This window comes from Nycticebus coucang, chromosome 13 (assembly GCF_027406575.1).
Source record: "Nycticebus coucang isolate mNycCou1 chromosome 13, mNycCou1.pri, whole genome shotgun sequence".
In the NCBI taxonomy this organism is placed as follows: domain Eukaryota; kingdom Metazoa; phylum Chordata; class Mammalia; order Primates; family Lorisidae; genus Nycticebus; species Nycticebus coucang.
The window spans coordinates 93,722,421-93,740,379 of NC_069792.1; the positions used below are offsets into that span (position 1 = coordinate 93,722,421).

A 17,959-nucleotide genomic window follows, 5' to 3' on the forward strand; every position below is an offset into this window, starting at 1 on the left:
CCTCCCCCTTTGCAGGGCACTTTACCATCACTCATTCCCCAGCCAGAACCTGGGGTCTGAGATCCTACTGATTATTCTAGATCAAACAGAAGGGTGGGAGAAAGAGTTGATGAAGACACTGTGGATCCCCAACCATTCAGAGCCACCAAATCCTCGTGCAAGCCTCATTAAGAGGTTTGTCTAACCCTACAGTTTGCTTCCACCAGGCAATGTCTCTCATCTGACCCAGACATCTGTCTCCACAGAAGGAGGAAGCCACCAAGGGGCCCGGGACCCAGTGGCTTGTGGGTTCTCGAGATGCAATTACACACTGTCAGACAACAGAGAAACCACTATAAAACCCTGCAATCCCAAGAACAAATAAAATGAGCTGCCATGGCTCCTGGGGTGGAAATAGCACGATGTGGTTTCCTGGACCTAGAATGTTGCATGAGGTGGCTCAAGAGAGGGGTCGCTGAATGGAGTTTTGCAGCTTAGTACAGGGGCCAGGGCCTGATGCTATTCTTGGTGCAGGGTGGGTGAGGTGTGGCAGGAGATGAGGAAGCCAAGCTAGGGCTGCAAACCGGGGCAGGAGGCCAGGCCACATGACAGGTGTCACCCAGATGAGTCACTGGACTCAGCTCTCAGAACAACTCAGCCAAGTCAAGCTGTACCCCAGTTATCAGAAGAAAAAACAGAGGGTCAGAGAGGTGGGGGGACTTGCCCAAGCACTAATGAGCACTGATTCTTCATTCCAGATCTAGCCAATCCCAGCCAGCCTTCTGCTACCATCCCAGGGACTGCTTTTTAACGAAGGAGAAAGTAAGTGTCTGGCAGACCAGAAGAGGAGACAGAATTTGCCTGTTTGCCTACAGGTGCCAACCCAAGTGGGGGTGTGGGCTATGGATAAAGCATTGAATTGGGAATCTAATTGCAACTTCAAATCCTGCCTCTACTGATGCTGTGTGATTTGGGGCAAATCACTTCAGTCCTCTGAGTGAGGATGCTCTTGTCTGGCAAAGAGGGGTTGAGGTAGGGGGTGGGGTGGATCTAGCCTGCTTCCCTGCAGCTCTGAACCCTTTCTTCTAACATGTGTCATGTGGGAATGATGGTTACGGCAGAGCCCCGGAGTCAGACTGCCAGGTTGAGATCTTGGCTGTGCCCTGAGCTGTTAGGTGACTTTGGGCAAGCAATCTGCCTATGGTTCAGGCTGCCCTGTGTCAAATGAGGATAATAACAATGCCACTATATAGGTTGTAGTGACAATTAAATGAGATAACGTGTGTGGAGCCCTTCGTGTAGCACTTGTGCACTTGAGGCTCTGCAGAAGTGTACATCGGGACTCAACCCTGGCACGTGGCCACATACAGCCTGGGAAGAGCTCAGGGAAGACGGCTTGCTTCCTGGGGCTCTCGCAACCCAATTCATCTCCCTACCCTCGTCTCATGTAATTCCCCGAGAAGTTAGTCCACAGGGCCCTTGGCTAAGGCTGGCTGATTAGAAGTCTGAGGCAGCTGTCTGGAGGTGGCCATTCCCAGGTTAGGGGCCAGCAAGCCAAGCCTGAATACCCCCAGGTCACTCCCAGGGGTAGACTGAGCCCATCCTCACCCAGAGCTCATTAAAATTACCTCAGAAATGATGCGCCTGGAGGTGGAATTTAGTTAAATTCCCAGGGTCCTCTAGACCACACCCAGCCCCTCCCAGCAGCCTAATTAGCAGGCTCAGCATGCAAAGAACTGCCCTCCACTTGCCCATAGATTCATTCATGTATCCTGGGTGCCACGCCAGGTGCTATGCCAGAAGCTTAGAATGCAACAGTGACACAACACAGTCTGTGCCCTGGAAGAGTCCCGTGCAGTGAGGGGACACTAGTAATTAGCAATTAGTGAATTCACTGAGGAATGCAAGCTGACTCCCCCTTTATGGCCTAGACTGAGTCAAGACCAGGGGTCAGCAAGGGATGTTCCCAGGGCCAAATCTGCACTGTCACCTACTTTTTATAAATGGAATTTTTACTGGAACACAACTATTTCTGTTTGTTTATGCATTGTCTGTGCTTTTGTGCTATAATGACAAAATTGAGCAGTCACGAGACAGATGATCTGGCCCACAAAACCTAAAATATTTACTGCCTGCCCCTTGACAGAAAATGTGTGCTGCCTGTGGCTCTAGACCCTCGGGACTCCAAGGGCAGGGCCACATCAATGCTCGCCTCAGAGCCTAACTTATCTTCAGGCACATCAACACATCAGACACTCCCGGTCTGATACCGACAGATGAGAACGTGTCACCGAGATGGGGCAGTGGGGACAGTTTCCAATGCAGGTGGCCATTGCATTGAGTCAGTAAGGGCCAGTGGACATACTTGCTAGGAGAAGCAGGGGAAGGGTGCTCCTAGGAGATGGATCAGCCTGTGTGATATGGGATGTTGCAAAGAATACCTGAGCCCAGACATCAGTATGGGAGGCACAGCGCGCACAGTGGGTGTGCAAGGAATTTAGTTAAACTCCCAGGGTCCCCTAGAGCCACTCAGACTGCTGTGCTGGGCCAGAAATAGGAAGCCACAGTGACTGTGATGGAACACCAGTGCTCTGCTGATAAGAAAGAGCAGCCAGCAAATGGCTTTCCATGCCACGTAGATGGAGTTCGGACCTCAGTCTTGGAGGGAGATTCATCTTTGCCTTATGGAATTTAGCACCTGCTGGTGGAATCTGACAGACAAATGCTAGGTGCCAGGTGGGAGAACCAGAGAGACAGGCCTGAGGGGCTTAAAGGTTGAGGTGTGTCACACCGGCTATCCCATCTTGTGGGACAGAAAATCGAAAGGGCCAGCATCACAGTGTGTGGCACACCTCTTGGGGGTGGGACACAATTATAAGGGACGTTATCTAACAAATGCAATCACTGTAATCTAATTCTTTGTACCTTCAATGAATCCCAAATAAATAAAAATAAAATAAAATGCCCAGCAAACAGGGAGACAGATGGGAAGATGGACTAACTCAGTTTCGAAGCTGGGGATGTGACCATGGTCATTAGGGGACGAGGAGGAGAGGCTGCAGGCCCCTGAGGGGCTCAGGGGTAGTTTCCCAGAGGAACCTTGCAAGTCAGCAACAGGTAGTGGCTTCAGTCTGGCGAGAAGCATGGTGTCACCCTTGGAGGTACGCAGGTCCCTGCAGGTCTCCACAGTCAACAAGACCCATCCTCCAACTACCCCCTGCCCCTAGCTGCCTCCCTGTCCTCTTGACTCATCCACTAGCCGCTCACCTCACCCTCCGCTGGGGTGCAGCTCCCCAGACACCACTGGACACACGCTCACCTCCTCCAAGTCTCTGCTCATCTTTCTCTTCTCAGTGTGGCTGACCCCACCCTCTCTACTGCCAAGGCTCCCAAATGCACTTCACCCTCCCTCTTGCTCCCAGCACATCTCACCTTCCTGGTGTCATGGAATCTCTCGCCTGTATCAGGAGTCATCCCACTAGCACGCAGGTTCCACAAGAGGTTTGTCTGTGTGTGGGGCATCCCTAGCTCCCTGAACCCTGCCAGCGCTGGCAGGCCTTGCACAAACATTCATTAATTGAATTACTAAATAAATCAGGTTGGAGATGACCTAGTGAGACCTCTCTAGAAGGAATACCTTCCAGGTGGGCTTGGCACCAAGGACCCTGCTGGGGAGTGAGCAGCCAGCCTCCCATATCCTCTTTGACACTCCAGGGCTCCGGTGCTGCTGTGCTGGGATCACAGAAACCAAGGCTTATATATTTTTTGAACCTATGTATATTTCCAAAGGCTCACACTGAGAGCTTCCAAACGAAACGCATTTCGGGAAAAGGCTCCCTGTGCGAGAGGAGGAGCAGCCTGGCTTTCGGGGGACTCCCTGGGGCCAGCACTGTAGGTTCCTTCTTTGATGTCTCTGTGCCTGGAGCCAGATGTTCTGGATCAGGCAGCCAAATGAAGGCAGGTGCTTCCCCAGCAGACGGAGGCAGAGGATCTCGACCGGAAGTGGTCACCTAGCCTTTGATCCGGGGCTCTAGGTACACAAAGAGGTGGACGCAGGGGTGTGCAGGCCCCAGAGCCCCAGTGGCAGGTCTGTCATCTGGGCTCCCACATAGCTGATTATGCTCTGCAGCAGCCCTGGACACATGGTGGCCATCCCCACAGTTTCCCTCACCAAGAGACAAAAATGCCTTAAGAAATGGCTCTTAGGCCAGGCATGGTGGCTCACACCTGTAGTCCCAGCACTCTGGGAGAATGAAGATGGTGGATTACTTGAGCTCAGGAGTTGAAGACCAGCCTGAGCCAGAGCGAGACCCCATCTCTAAAAATAGCTGGGCATTGTTTCGGGCACCTTAGTCCTAGCTACTCAGGAGGCTAAGGCAGGAGAATCACTTGAGTCCAAGAGTCTGAAGTTGCTGTGAGCTAGGATGCTACAGCACTCTACCCAGGGTGACAAAGTGAGATTCTGTCTCAAAAAAAAGAAAAAGAAATGGCTCTTGAACATTCGTATTCTTAGAAATGATGTAAAATGAGTGATTTTTGCTGTAGTTACTTCTATAATTTTCATTGCTTTCAGCATATGGATAGTATATGTGATATATACCATGAATAAACAGGAATACGTCATATATATTATATGTTGTACAAATGCATTTTGACACACAGGCAGTATACATACAGTATATATGTATGTATATGTATGAGGTTGGACAAATAAGTTTGCAAACTTATCCGAGAAAAAGTGCTATATGCCTCAATGCTGAATATCATGCCAGTCACCTTTGAAATCCTCCCCTTGGGCAACTATGCACCAGTACCAGTGGCTAGACCACCCTTCAAAGCAATCTTGGAACTCTTTTTCTGGAATGGCCATCAGAGCTGTTGTCAATGAGGATGGACAATTAAGTTCTTAAACTTATCCTAGAAAAAGTGCTTTGAAGGGTAGACTGGGTGCTGGCGTCAGAGCACAGCCTCCCAAGGGGAGGACTTAGAAGATGACCTTAGTGATATTCAGCAATGAGGAATGAAGCACTTTTTCTAGGTTGAGTTTGCGAACTTATTTGTCCACTCTCATATACCTATATTTAGGTATATAGTATGTACTGTGCGTATGTGTAAATGTTGTATAGTTAGAGATATATAACTTATATAGCATTTACGATGTACCTGGTGCTGTTCTGTGAGCTTTATGATATTAATTCAACTCTGATAATAACCTATGAGCAGGGACCACTGCCCCGTTTTACAGAGGAGGGAGTAAGACACAGAGATGGGAAGTATCTTGCCTGTGATAACTCAGCTGGTTCCACGTGGACCTGGGAGCGGCCCCTCCCTCTCTGGCCCCCAGGCAGCCTGCTGGAAAGCCCATGTTCTCAAACACGGCACTCTGGTCCTTGAATTACAGGGACCTCCTTGGACAGAGGCCCTGCCAAGGAGTCCATGATGTCAAAACCATTTTCAATATAAGATGAAGACATTGTTTGCTTTCTTAGTCTCTTCCTCTCCCGTGTGTGCAGGAGCATTTCCCAGAGGAAATGACATCTGATTTCACAACAGACTGAACGCAGAGGAGCCAATGAGAACCCAGCTGTTTTCCTTTAAGCCCAACATTAGAGAGATTTATAAAACAGTAAAGCTCATCTTGCTCATTTTTTTTGTTTTGGTCAATAGTTATTTTTCATTAAGATGTTATTGATGTTACCATTGATGGATTTATTATTGTTATTTTAAATGCAGTATTAAAAATTAAAATAATTCTTCAACTTTAATATTGAACGTTATACATAATAGATAAATGTCACGAAACTAAAACTACTGGGACCATCACGAAGGACAGCATGCAGAGGTCAGTCCCAAGCCCCCAAAGTGCCAGAGCTGCTGTGTTGGTACCCCACTATGCTGCCCCTCTCCAGCCAATGCCCAGCACGGTTTGTAACAAGGGCAATCTTAGCAACTTTCCAGGACTATTCTTTGCGTCCTCATACTGATGGGACAGCATCCTTGACTCCCACCTATGAAATGCCAAAGACACCCTATCCCAGGTGCTAGGACAGCCAACATGCCCCATCCCCTCCCCATGGGGCAGGACCCTGCTTGGGGCTGAGAAGAGCAGCTTTAAAGGGAAACTTCTGCTTTTTTTTTTTTGAGACAGAGTCTCACTTTGTCACCCTGGGTTGAGTGCCATGGCGTCATAGGTTACAGCAACCTCGAACTCTTGGGTTCAAGTGATTCTCTTGTGTCAGCTTCCTGAGTGGCTGGGACTATACGTACCTGCCACAATGCCCGACTATTTTATAGAGACAGTGATCTCGCACTTGCTCAGGGTGGTCTCTAATCTGTGAGCTCAGGCAATCTACCTGCCTCGGCCTCCCAGAGTGGTATGCTTACAGGCATGAGCCACCGTGCCTGGCCCAGGAAACTTCTATTTTACCCCTTCACCCATGGCTCTCATTTCCATATTCATTCATTCATACCACTAAGGAACTGATTAAGTCTCAAGTCAGAGCTGATGAAGTGGCTGGAAATCAATCTGTCTTGACTATATATTGCTTGGGAGCCAGGGCTTTCTGGATTACCAATGGGTGCTGGAATTCAGGGAACCCCTGAATTTTCGTGGTGTGCAGACATTCTAGGCCCCTAATAGTACAACAGCACTTTGAATTCCACAAAGACCCAGGCTTCCTTCAAACCCTGGGGTTCTACAAAATCCCTCAGGGTGCTGTAGCACCCTGAGAAACAGACCAAAAGCTCTGCAGAGGCTGTAGACGCCCAGAGTTTCATGCTCCTCATGTGCTATTTCCCCTCTGAGTTGCCAGTGCCCAGTTTTCCAAATGAACTTAAGGTGAATCGTGGGCTCCAGCCCAGGCTACATGCAGCTGCAAGAGCTTACCCCATCAACTGCTACACATTAGCCCCAGGCCATCAGGGGTAACCATCTCTGTCCAAAGTTTATATTTCTTCATGCCTCCTCACCCCTTGATGCTCCCTGACTTGGACGCTGGACCCCACCGAAGGCAGGTCCACCTGCCTGCCGCACGAGCCCACTGCTGTCATGCCCCGGCCTTGCTCTCACCCCTCCCCTGGTCTCAGCAGGGGTCCTCTTCCTGCTCTCATGCCAACCTCCCTTCCTCTCTGTCCCAAAGCAAAGGCGGCAAGAACCCTCAAAATACTTTCAGTGTCTCTCTCCTGGCAACTTATCCCAAGAACATATTTCAAAAGAAGGAAAATGCTAACAGCAAGAGAATGCTATTTTTAATGATGATGATAGTTGTATACGTTGATACACATTATATATAAATAAGCACCAACAGAGAGAGGCAGTTACTTAAAGACAACACCACCACGTCGCTTGATAATTGTTCACGGCAATTCCAGCAACACTCCCTGAGTGACCCCTTCTGAGCCAAGGACTGAAGATCAGTGGGGAGGAGATGGCCCCTGCCCCCAAGACAGTCCAGTTAGATCTCCACTCATCTCCCCACAGTGCAGGAAGCCTAACCCATTCCATTTAACCATTAGAAGAAGCAAACTCATCTCTTAGCCTCACTTTCCCTTACTTCTCTTTACCTAATGGCCAGTCCCCAGCAAAAAGAATACTGCAAAAAGGTGTTTACATGAAGACTGTACAAGATAGTGACGGGCCTCCCGGCACAGGCTCCTGGCTATTGAGTACAGTACAGACGCTTCCCGCATGGATTTGAGACAGGCTAGCCTTGGCTTCCCTCCAACTCTTTCCTCTTCTTCCCTACCCATCCATATCAGAAAGAGCAGGGGATTCAGGATAAAAGGAAAAGATAAAGAAAAAAGGTATACTGGAATTGAGGACAAAAAAGAAAGAACAGTGGCATATTCTGGCAGGGTGTTTGTTGAACTTAATCAGAGGTGTGTAGACCTCTGCAGGGCAGCTTTCTGGCCAGCAAAAGAGGCAGAGAAGGGGGTCCGGTCCCCAGGTTCAAATCAGAGGTGTGTAGACCTCTGCAGGGCAGCTTTCTGGCCAGCAAAAGAGGCAGAGAAGGGGGTCCAGTCCCCAAGTTAAAGAACTACGAGCCTGGCTGGGTACGGTGGCTCACACCTACCTGTAATCCCAGCACTGTGGGAGGCCCAGGTGGGAGGATCCCTTGAGCTCAGGAATCTGAGACCAGCCTGAGCAAGACCAAGACCTCATCTGTACTAAAAATAGAAAAATTAGCCAGGTGTGGTGGCAGGCGCCTGTAGTCCCAACTACTTGGGAAGCTAAGGCAGGGGGATCACTTGAGAACAGGAGTTTGAGGTTGCTGTGAGCTGTGATGATGCCTTGGCACCCTAGCCTGGGCAACAGAGTATGACTCTGTCTCAAAAAAAAAAAAAAAGAGAAAAAGAACCGTGAGCCTACAGATATGGCGCCGTACCATTTGCAGTTCTCCAAAAGCTGGAGGCGCAGGCTGGAGGCGGGAGTCTGGAAAGCTAAGGAAGCTGGAGAGGAGAGAAGTTGTCCCCAAAGGGACCCAGGCCTGTGTCCAGCCAGCAGAGTGGCCGGCTAGCCAGACATCATGTTTATCACACCAGAGGCTGGGCTGGCTCCATGCAACCAGTGCCTGTCTTCTGAAGGCATTCTCAGTGCTGGAGATGCACAGATGGACAGGGCCACCCAGGAGGTCCAATGAGGAAGGCGCTCCCAGCCCAGCAGGGGAAAGGGACAGGCACCCAGGCCATTCCCAGCAAGACAGTGTGGTCAGTGAAATGAAAAGGACACACATGCAGGAGGCTTGGGCTGGACATGAGAGAAAGGAGTCCCAGAAGAGGCGATGTTTGTTTTGTTGTTTTTGTTTTTATTTTGTTTTGTTTTGTTTTTAGAGACAAGGTCTCACTCCGTCACCCAGGCTTGAGTGCAGTGGCATAATCAGTTCACTGTGGCCTCTAACTCCTGGGCTTAAGTGATCCTGCTGTCTCAGTCCCCTGAGATTACAGGAGTGAGCCACCACACATGAGGCCTTAAGCTGAGGCTTAAAGAAGGGATGATGACTCACCAGAAAGGCAAGAGAAGAGCATTCCAGACAGGCAACGGCGACAGTATGCACAAAGCTCACGTACCAAGTCCTGGAGGCATGGCAGGCCCTTCACGCGGTGACCAGAACACGGGCCGTGTCTGTGCTGTCTGTGTCTCCCATGTGTAACACTGGAAGTTAGAGACTGTTATGTATCTTGCAGGGTTCTAAGCACTGTATCCCAGTCTCTAACACTGGAAGTTAGAGACCGTTATGTGTCTTGCAGGGTTCTAAGCACTGTATCCCATGTGTAACACTGGAAGTTAGAGACCGTTATGTGTCTTGCAGGGTTCTAAGCACTGTATCCCAGTCTCTAACACTGGAAGTTAGAGACCGTTATGTGTCTTGCAGGGTTCTAAGCACTGTATCCCAGTCTCTAACACTGGAAGTTAGAGACTATTATGTATCTCGCAGGGTTCTAAGCACTTGTGCATTTATACCTAGTTGTATCATGCTTTGCTTCACTTTGCAAATATTCTGGAGTTTTATTATAAACTGAAGGTTTCCAGCAACCCTGTCAAAGCAAGTCTATCGGGGCCATTTTTCCCATGGCATATGCTCACTTGGTTAGCACATTTGAGCAATGAAGTACTCTTTAATGAAGAGGAGGTACACTGATTTTTTTAGACAAAATGCTGTACTCACTTAGCAGACTACAGTGTCATATAAATTGAAACTTTTACACAAGTGGGGAAACCAAAAAATTTGTGTGGTTTGTTTTATTGGGATATTGGCCTTACTGCAGCGGTCTGCAGTGGAACCCAAAATACCGCAGAGGTACACCTGTGTTAACCCATTTCAGTCCTCAAGGTTGGTGCCACTGTCATCTGCTAGGTCCATCTTGTGGACGAGGAAACTGAGATTAAGAGGGGGCGCTGTATCTAGGGTGGTGCAGTAAGGGTGACTGGCACTCAGGTCACCTGCCTTCAGTGTCCACACCTTGGGGACTCCGTGATTAGCAAAAGGTGGAGTGCAGGAGGGACTGCAGAGAGGGGACTGGGGTCTTGGGGGGAGGCCCAGGTCATGGTGAGCCTAGTCTGTCTAGCCATCAGTGCTGCACTGTCCCTGGGCTGTGAGACCTCTGTGCGTTAGGAGGAGGAAGGACATCATCGCGTGATCTGTAGGAGCAAAGGTTATCTGTGAATGCTCAAATGCTGGGCATGACTAGAACAAAAATCAGTCTTTGAGAAGGGATCAGTCTATGGGTTTGGCCTCCAGAAACGCACAGGAAACTTTCACAAAGGGCTTCTGGTGGGCCCTCTCTTCCTGTGACACTGGTGTTGTTGTCAAGGCCTCCAGACCTCGCCAGAGTGGCTCACCCTGGAACAATGTCTTTGCTGCAGCCAGGAAGAGCCCCAGGGGCGCTGGCCCCTACCCTTGTGGCTCACCATGTCCCACCCCCATGAGACTCAGCTATAAAACACATTGACAAATACATCTGTAATTTACTCAGCACTTGCTATAAGCCAGACACCTTGCCCAGATTTTTGAATCACCATGTCATTTAATCCTCACAAAACCCTAGCAAGTGGGTACTTATGGGGAAACTGAGTCTCAGGGAAGTGGACACCTGTCTACACTGAGACGGGGGAGGACACCTGGCTTGCCCAGCTCCAGGCTCATCTGGAATCTGCTACAGCTTGTATATCCCGTGGCATCCACCTCACCTGGAGGCGAGAATAGCCCTATGTTACCAAGAAAACAAGGCCCAGCAGGTTAAGTTCACCTAACTGTCCAGCGTCAGAGTCATCTCCAAGCTCCTTCTCGTAAATCCAGGGCCCTTATTTCCTCTGTCCAGCCTGCCTGTCAACCAGGGCTGAGTCTTTGAGCACCCAGAAAGACAGGTACTGCTGTTGGCTGCCGTGGTTTCAGCAAGCAGGTACCTGACCTTTCCAGAAGTGGTGATGATGAGAGTTATGACTGCAAAGCCTCTGGCCAACAACTGAGAAAAGCCGAAGGTCTGTGGGTCCCCTGGTCCATTTTAGAAAGGAGGCCACAGGTGCTGAGGGGTAAGGGTGCTGGATCTGAGGGCGCCGAGGAACCATCAAGGGCTTCTAGAAGACGTAGCTCAAGGAACGTGGGAGGAGAAAGAACAAACAGAGGGCAAAGAGCAGGCTGGACAGCAAGCTCCATGTCTCTGTCATCCCCAGTGTCAGGCACTCAAAAACCTGCTGAATGAACATGTGACTGAATGAGCCTGTCACAACTGTCCAGGAGAGGACACAAAGCACCAGCAGGGGATCCAGCACTGTTAACATCCAGTCTCACTTTCTCTGGACACACATAATTAGGCATCCTACCTTCATACTTAACAGCCAAAGCACTTCCCTCATGCTGTAGAAACTGCGTATGAATCAAACTCACATTACTCCATTCTGTGGCTGTATTTTATTTAGCCAATATCCTGATCCTGTCTATCCAGGGTGTTTCCAGCATCTTGCTATAAAATTAAGCAAGAAGCCTGGTGCCCTCCCCAATCTGAGCTTGGACAGGTATCTACCTCTCTGAGACTCAGTTTCCCCATCAGTACCCACTTGCTAGCAGGAAGCCACTCTGCAGATAGGCTATGTGCCTTCAAAGCCCAGCTCTTGTGCTTATCATCTGTGTGACTGTGAATAGGTTGCTTAACCACTCTGCACCTCAGGTTCCATCATCTGTAAAATGGGGAAATGAGCAGCTAGCTCCAAGGCAGTTGTGGGGTTATGTCAATGTGCATGGGGCTGCTGCATAAGTGTGTGACCCACAGCGACCATAGAAAAGCATTTGCAAACATTCCACCAGTCCACACGACTTTCAAGTTCAGCTGATTGCTCAGAATGCCCTCCCACAAGTGGGACACTAGGTCAGCCTGCAGAAATGTAAGCAAAGTACCTTTGCCATTTCCAGCAGTATTAAGACCAGAGCTCTTTATCCTATTCCCTTAGCCCAGAACAAGGACACAGAGGACCCAGAAGGCTACTAAGTCCAGCCTAACACAGAACACCAGTAACCAGTGGTCCTACTGCTTCTGGAAGGACACAAGCCCCTGGTATCCAGCTCACCTCAGCAGTCACCAGGTCCCTGAGAGAGAAGGCATTCTCCCTGCCCTGCGGCATGCAAACTCACGCTTCAGCCCCAAGCCTCTCAGCTGTACCTTACTTACCTATGGCTTGCATGTTAAAAACACAACTTTGTATATTCTTTAAAGAGGACTCCCAAACTGTACAAGCTTCAAGTCCCACAGAACCAGAACTGTACCTGCATTTTTTTTTTTTGTCGAGACAGAGTTCTACCCTATGCCCTGAGCAGACGGCAATGGCATCGTAGCTCACTGCAACCTCAGACTCCGGCTGTGGGCATCCTGCTGCCTCAGCCTCCGAAGCCGCTGGGATTACAGGCACTCGCGGCGGCGCCCGGCTGGGTTTTTCCATTTTTTTCCATGAGTCGGGGTCTCACTCTTGCTCAGACAAGCCTCGAACTCCTGAGCTCAAGCAATCCTCCCTCCTCAGCCTCCCACAGTGCTGGGATTACAGGCGTGAGCCACCATGCCCGGCTTGTACCTGCATTTGTTAATTCGTCTGTTTCTCCCATTAAATTATTAGCATCTTGATGACATAACTCTTGTCCTATTCCATTTCACGTGCTCAACAAAGTGACAGGGGACCTAGAAGGCACTCAATGAGCATTTGGTGAGTGAATGAATGAATGAATGAGCAGGAAGGAAGGAGAATCACAGCCAGAATGGGGAGCTCTCTCTCTCTCTTCATTTCATTCCTTCCTTAAAACCACCCTGTACAAGTTAAGCCTACCCTTCCGGCTGGCCTTTCAGATACCCAAGTCTTCCCTCTCCCCTGTTCCCACAATTGTGGCTCTTTTCTTGAAGGTTATCAGCAGCTCCTCACTGTCATTTGGATGTGAATGTCTAATGATGGTCAGGATGTCCTTGTATCTAATCACAAAGCCCTGGCCTGCATTGTCCCTGGGCCAGCTGATCACATTTGTGTTATTTGGAGGAAATGCCTGAGTATCCACGTGGGTCTCTGCAGGGGAAAAATACAGGAAAACAGGCCTGGCTCTTAGGGGGAGAATACAGCCCTCTGGAGGTATGAAAATCAGTCCCTGCTGATGCTCTGATCTACAGCCCAGTTTCCCCTTTACGGCTCCCTGCCAGCAGGGCAACTTGGTTCCAGAAACATCTCCAGGGATGAGAGGTATTCACACCCATCTCCCACCCCTGCCTCTCATATGGATACTTTTTCCTGTTTCCTGGGGATCTCTTCCCCCTCCACACCCTGGCTAGGATCTTTGTCTGACTAGAACAGTGCCTGGCACATGAGGAGCTCAAAGCATCTGTGGAAGCCTCAACGAAGCTGGCATTATCAAGCGCACATTCTGCATATGTCCGCTGGGATCTGGGGATACAAATGTGTTTAAGTTAGGGCCTCCATGCTGAAGCAGCTCTCTCAAAAAACCCCGCTGAAGAGAGGAAATGGTCCCTCTGCAGAGAGGCCCAGTTCTGTAATTACACCCTCTACTGGATCAAGGTCTTTGAAAGCACAGGGCAGAAGCCCTCCCCCCGACAGAAAGCCTCACGTGCACGAACAGGTGCACGTCCACTCAATGCTACCTGCTTCCATACACAGTCCCTCTCCAACTCCAGCAGAGTGCTACAGACTATCTACAGGATTCTCGGTCCATCAGCACACTCTGGCTGGCCTGCTGCTAGGAGACCTCTGGTCAGTGAGGGCAAACCCTTCTTCTATCTACTTTGCTAGTTTCTCTCGAGCTGACACTGTGAACTTGCCACTTTTGCTAGCACAAGTTAATTAGCTTTTCAGAGTCTTGGTTTCATCAGCTGTACTTGTGTCACCCAGCGGGTTGAAGTTAGCAATAATAGCAAGGGAAAAGGTCTGGAACTGGGCCTGATCATAGTTAAATAAATGTGGTAACTGGTGGTGTGTTAGAGCAGGAGTGGAAGGACCGTTCACTATCATCCAGACAGGCATGAATTCTGAGAACGTTTAAGCATCTCAGTGTGAACTCATGGCAGGTGTAATAGATAGACAGGTTAGTTCAGAAGTGACATAGATGGTGTGCACACTGCAAGGGTGTGTGTGGATACACACTTCCCACCTGTCTGCTCAGAAGGCCTGGACGCAATGCTGCCCCAGTAGCCATAAGCACACCTAATGACAAGATTGTGGTTTCTAAATACCATTCTCCACTGAAAGGAACCAGGGCTCCTAGACAAAATGCTGACACTACAGCTGGAGGTGGGAGAATGTAAGATGAGGCTAGAATATTTTGTTGTGCTAACAAGAAAGTTCTCAAAATACTATGGAGAAATGTTGAAAAAGACACAGGAGTCAAGCCCCAGTGGACAAACGTGGGGCAACTTAAATATCAAAATAACTAGTGATAACAAAGTGTTAACGCCTATTGAATAAAGTTAAAATTCACGAGTCCACACTGGCATAAAGAAAAGGAGGAGGCAGAGAAGAAAGAAAAGGGGGGATGAATATGGGAAGAAAAGTTCTTTACAGGGGAAGCCAACTAATACATGAAAAACAACGAAATTAGAAAGGTCACCATGTGGCAGCCATGATAATAATGAACGAATTGGGCAGGAATTCTCATTAAGTGCTGAGACTAACAGCTGACAGACAGGAAGGGAGTGACAACCGGTGCTTCCCCACCAGGAGCACTAAGGAGGACACAGCGTCACTTCCGTGATAGTCTTTTCAAAAGCTCACAGTCCACACTTGATGTGAGCCAAAGGAGAGAAGTGATAAAAGCTCTGTCTAAATCTAATCACGAGGAAACATCTGACAAGCCCAAATGGAGGGGCATTCTGAAAAGTAACGGCCTGAACTCGTCAAAAAGGTTAATGTCCTGAATTACCAGACTAAGCAAGTTTTCCAAGAAAGACACCGGCCAACTGGATTTTCCTTTTGTTACGAAGGACTTTGGGGGGCAATCAGTGAACTCTAAATAAGGTCAGAAAATTAGACAGATGGTAGTATCGAATCAGTGTTAAGTGTCCGACTTAGTTGTACTGTGGCTGTAAGATAATTTTCTGATTTCAGATAAAATATATTTTTAAAAGGACCAAGAAATATAGTAAAATGTTCACATCTGAAAACCTGGGTGAAGGGTATCCAGGAATTATTTGGATATTAAGGCAACGCTTCTGTGAATTTGCAATAATATAAAAATAAAATAATTTTTTAAATTTAAAAATAAAAAGTATGTTCTGGGTTCATTTAAATGAAAAAAAAATAAATACAATACTTAGAACTTTGCAAGTGCCCAACAATTTTTTTAAATTAATTAATTAATTTATTTATTTATTTGTGGGTTTTGGCCAGGGCTGGGTTTGAACCCGCCACCGCCGGCATATGGCACCAGCACCCTACCCCTTTGAGCCACAGGCGCCACCCGCAAGTGCCCAACAATTTAAAGGTATTATAATAATAATAATAACTAATAGCAACAACAATAATAATTATTATTAGCAGAACAGTGCTTCTGTTATATAATGAACCTGAAACGGACAGAAAATGCTGTCACTGTTACCATCATCAACACTATCATTCTTCATGTGCTGGGCTCGAAGAATTAACCAAAACATTTTCATTATTAATGTTCATTATAATGAACTAATGTCCACATTAAATTCTGTCGTTTGAAGGAGTGTTGTGGAAATGGCTCTTTAAAATGCATCCAATACTCATCAGCAAAGATGATATGCTTAAAGGCCAACCAAGAGAAAAAACACAGGGCCATTATCAGATCTAGAAGCACAGAGCTCAGGGGAAACTTGCCCTTTCCCCCCGAAAGCTCACTGAAAGATCAACGCACAATTAAGGCAAGATTGATAAGAGAAAAAAGTTATTTACCCATACCCACGTGGAGCAATTACAGAGTGATAACCCAATTTTCCAACATAGTTCGAGTATCTTTATACACATCTTTTACAGGGGTGGTGCAAAATTAAGGAGTATAGGGCAATAAACTGTTGCTAGGGAGGACAAATGGGTGGGGGAGAAATAGACTGACCTGTAAATTAACCTGGGAGACAGGTTATTTGTGACTTAGATGATGTGGGCAAAGTCTCCTCACATTCTTGACCTCCATTCCTAAAATATATTGAGATAACAGAAAAAGGGGGGAGGGGCGTCAGTTGTCCCCTTTGATCTTATCAGGTGAGTCCAGTTTATCCAGACAGAGGGGAGGTCCCCTGTAGTGATATTTAATCCTGAATGGCCTTCAAGTCAAAATATTCTTTATACCAGGGAGTCATATTTTGGGAATTTTCTTGAGTTCCTTCAACAGGACACATATCAACTGAATCTTTTCTCTATAATTGAAACTCTGCTTTGTTCCTGCTAGTTCCTGGGTAACCCAAAGATGAGAAAGCTCAGCTCCTACACAGCCCACCCTGGGTCCTTTGTCCAGATCCACTGGCCACCTAGAACTTTTTCTTTCTGTTACCTCTCAGGTCCTATCCATAAACACTATGTCACAGTGATTGGCCTTTGTTATTCCCACTTGCTCTGGCTTGTACACCCAGCTGAACCTCCTGTTATGACCCCAGTCCTGTCCCATGCAAGATAATGGGCCTTCCACTAGGTCCCAGGTTCTCCCCCTTTCTGTTGTAAGGAGCTGGCTGTGTTCAGTCCAACTCCCAGTTGTACTAAATGATAAAGTCAAATGGAGGGACCCACCCAAGTAGAATCCGTCCACCCAAATAGAGCAGACCTGCCGAAATAGAATGCCCCACCCAGGAAAAGGGGAATGTGCCAGCCCCGACCTTCCAACCCTTTAAATTAACATCCACCTTAACCCATGGGCTGACTTCCTTCCGGAACTCAGCTCGCCCAGCATCTGGGTGGGAATAAAGGCCACTGTTGCTCACACAGAACCCAGACTTTGTTTCCTTTCATTTCATGTTTCGGAATAATCTTTTATTTTCAGTCTTTGCCCTCTCACCAAGTTCCCAGCCATTATTACTTAGTTCGACAAGTTCTTTAAAAGTAAACTCACCACCATGACCATGAACCTTACTGTGCTTTATCTCCATTTTTCCTCATTCTTACAAGACTCAGAGATGCCTTAGCTCATTCTCCTCCTCTCCTTGTTTCTAGGCCTTGTTACCAGGCCTTCATTGGGATGACACACAGTTCATATCTTCATTCCTTGAGCACACTGTATCCACTGCTTCTTCCCCTTAGAGGAGCACCCCACATGGTGTGTGACCCTTCTGTGACCACAGCAGGGTGTGCGCTCATATCTACATCTATCTATTTGTGTAATAAAGAATTATCAATGATAAACCCAAGATGCAAGTATCTTAGTTTTACATGGAATCACACATAGATAGAGACCACGGGTGGGCTCCCCAAAGAAATTTGAAAAGTAACTCCATTCTTACATTAGATGGATGGATAGAAGGACGGATAAATAAATAGAGATAGATGAATGTCCTTGCCAATGATCATGAAGAAAATAGCTGCACACACAGGCATACACACCAGCCTTCCCTCTTTTTTCACACTGATTGCAGTTTTGCCCAAGCTGGGTTAGAGTGACACATTCCAGGATCTCAGCATGATCACAGTTTCTTCCAAGCCAACTCTCTGCACCAATGAGAACATCCTCTCTCTGAGCCATCCACCAGGGCAGCCACAAGCTACCCATGGCTACTGAGAATGTAAAATGGGCTAAGTGTGTTTGAGGGCTGAATTTTTAATTTTAACTAACGGAAATTGCAGTAGCCCCACATGGACAGCTCAGCTCTAGACCAAGGTAGGTGTGCTTTTTCTGTTAAGGACCAAGAAGTAAATATTTCAGGCTTTTCAGCCACACAGTCTCTGCGATAATGACTAAGCTTGCTGTTGTGGTGTGAAAACATCTGTAGACAACACCTGAACAAATCAGTGTGGGAGTGTGTCAGCGAAGCGGTATTTACAAGCAGGCCG

General features: G+C 47.9%; 1 protein-coding gene across 6 annotated transcripts in view; it reads right to left on the reverse strand.

Moving 5' to 3' along the window:
- The window catches only part of ST3GAL1 (ST3 beta-galactoside alpha-2,3-sialyltransferase 1), a 91,075-nt gene that overhangs the window by 52,433 nt on the left and 20,683 nt on the right, over positions 1-17,959 (reverse strand). The window contains exon 3 of one of the 6 annotated variants that reach the window (XM_053558609.1): positions 16,038-16,117. The exons of the other annotated variants lie outside the window; for them this stretch is intronic. The gene's annotated coding sequence lies outside the window, so the exon portion shown is untranslated. The remainder of the gene's footprint in view (positions 1-16,037; positions 16,118-17,959) is intronic. 6 annotated transcript variants of the gene reach the window in all.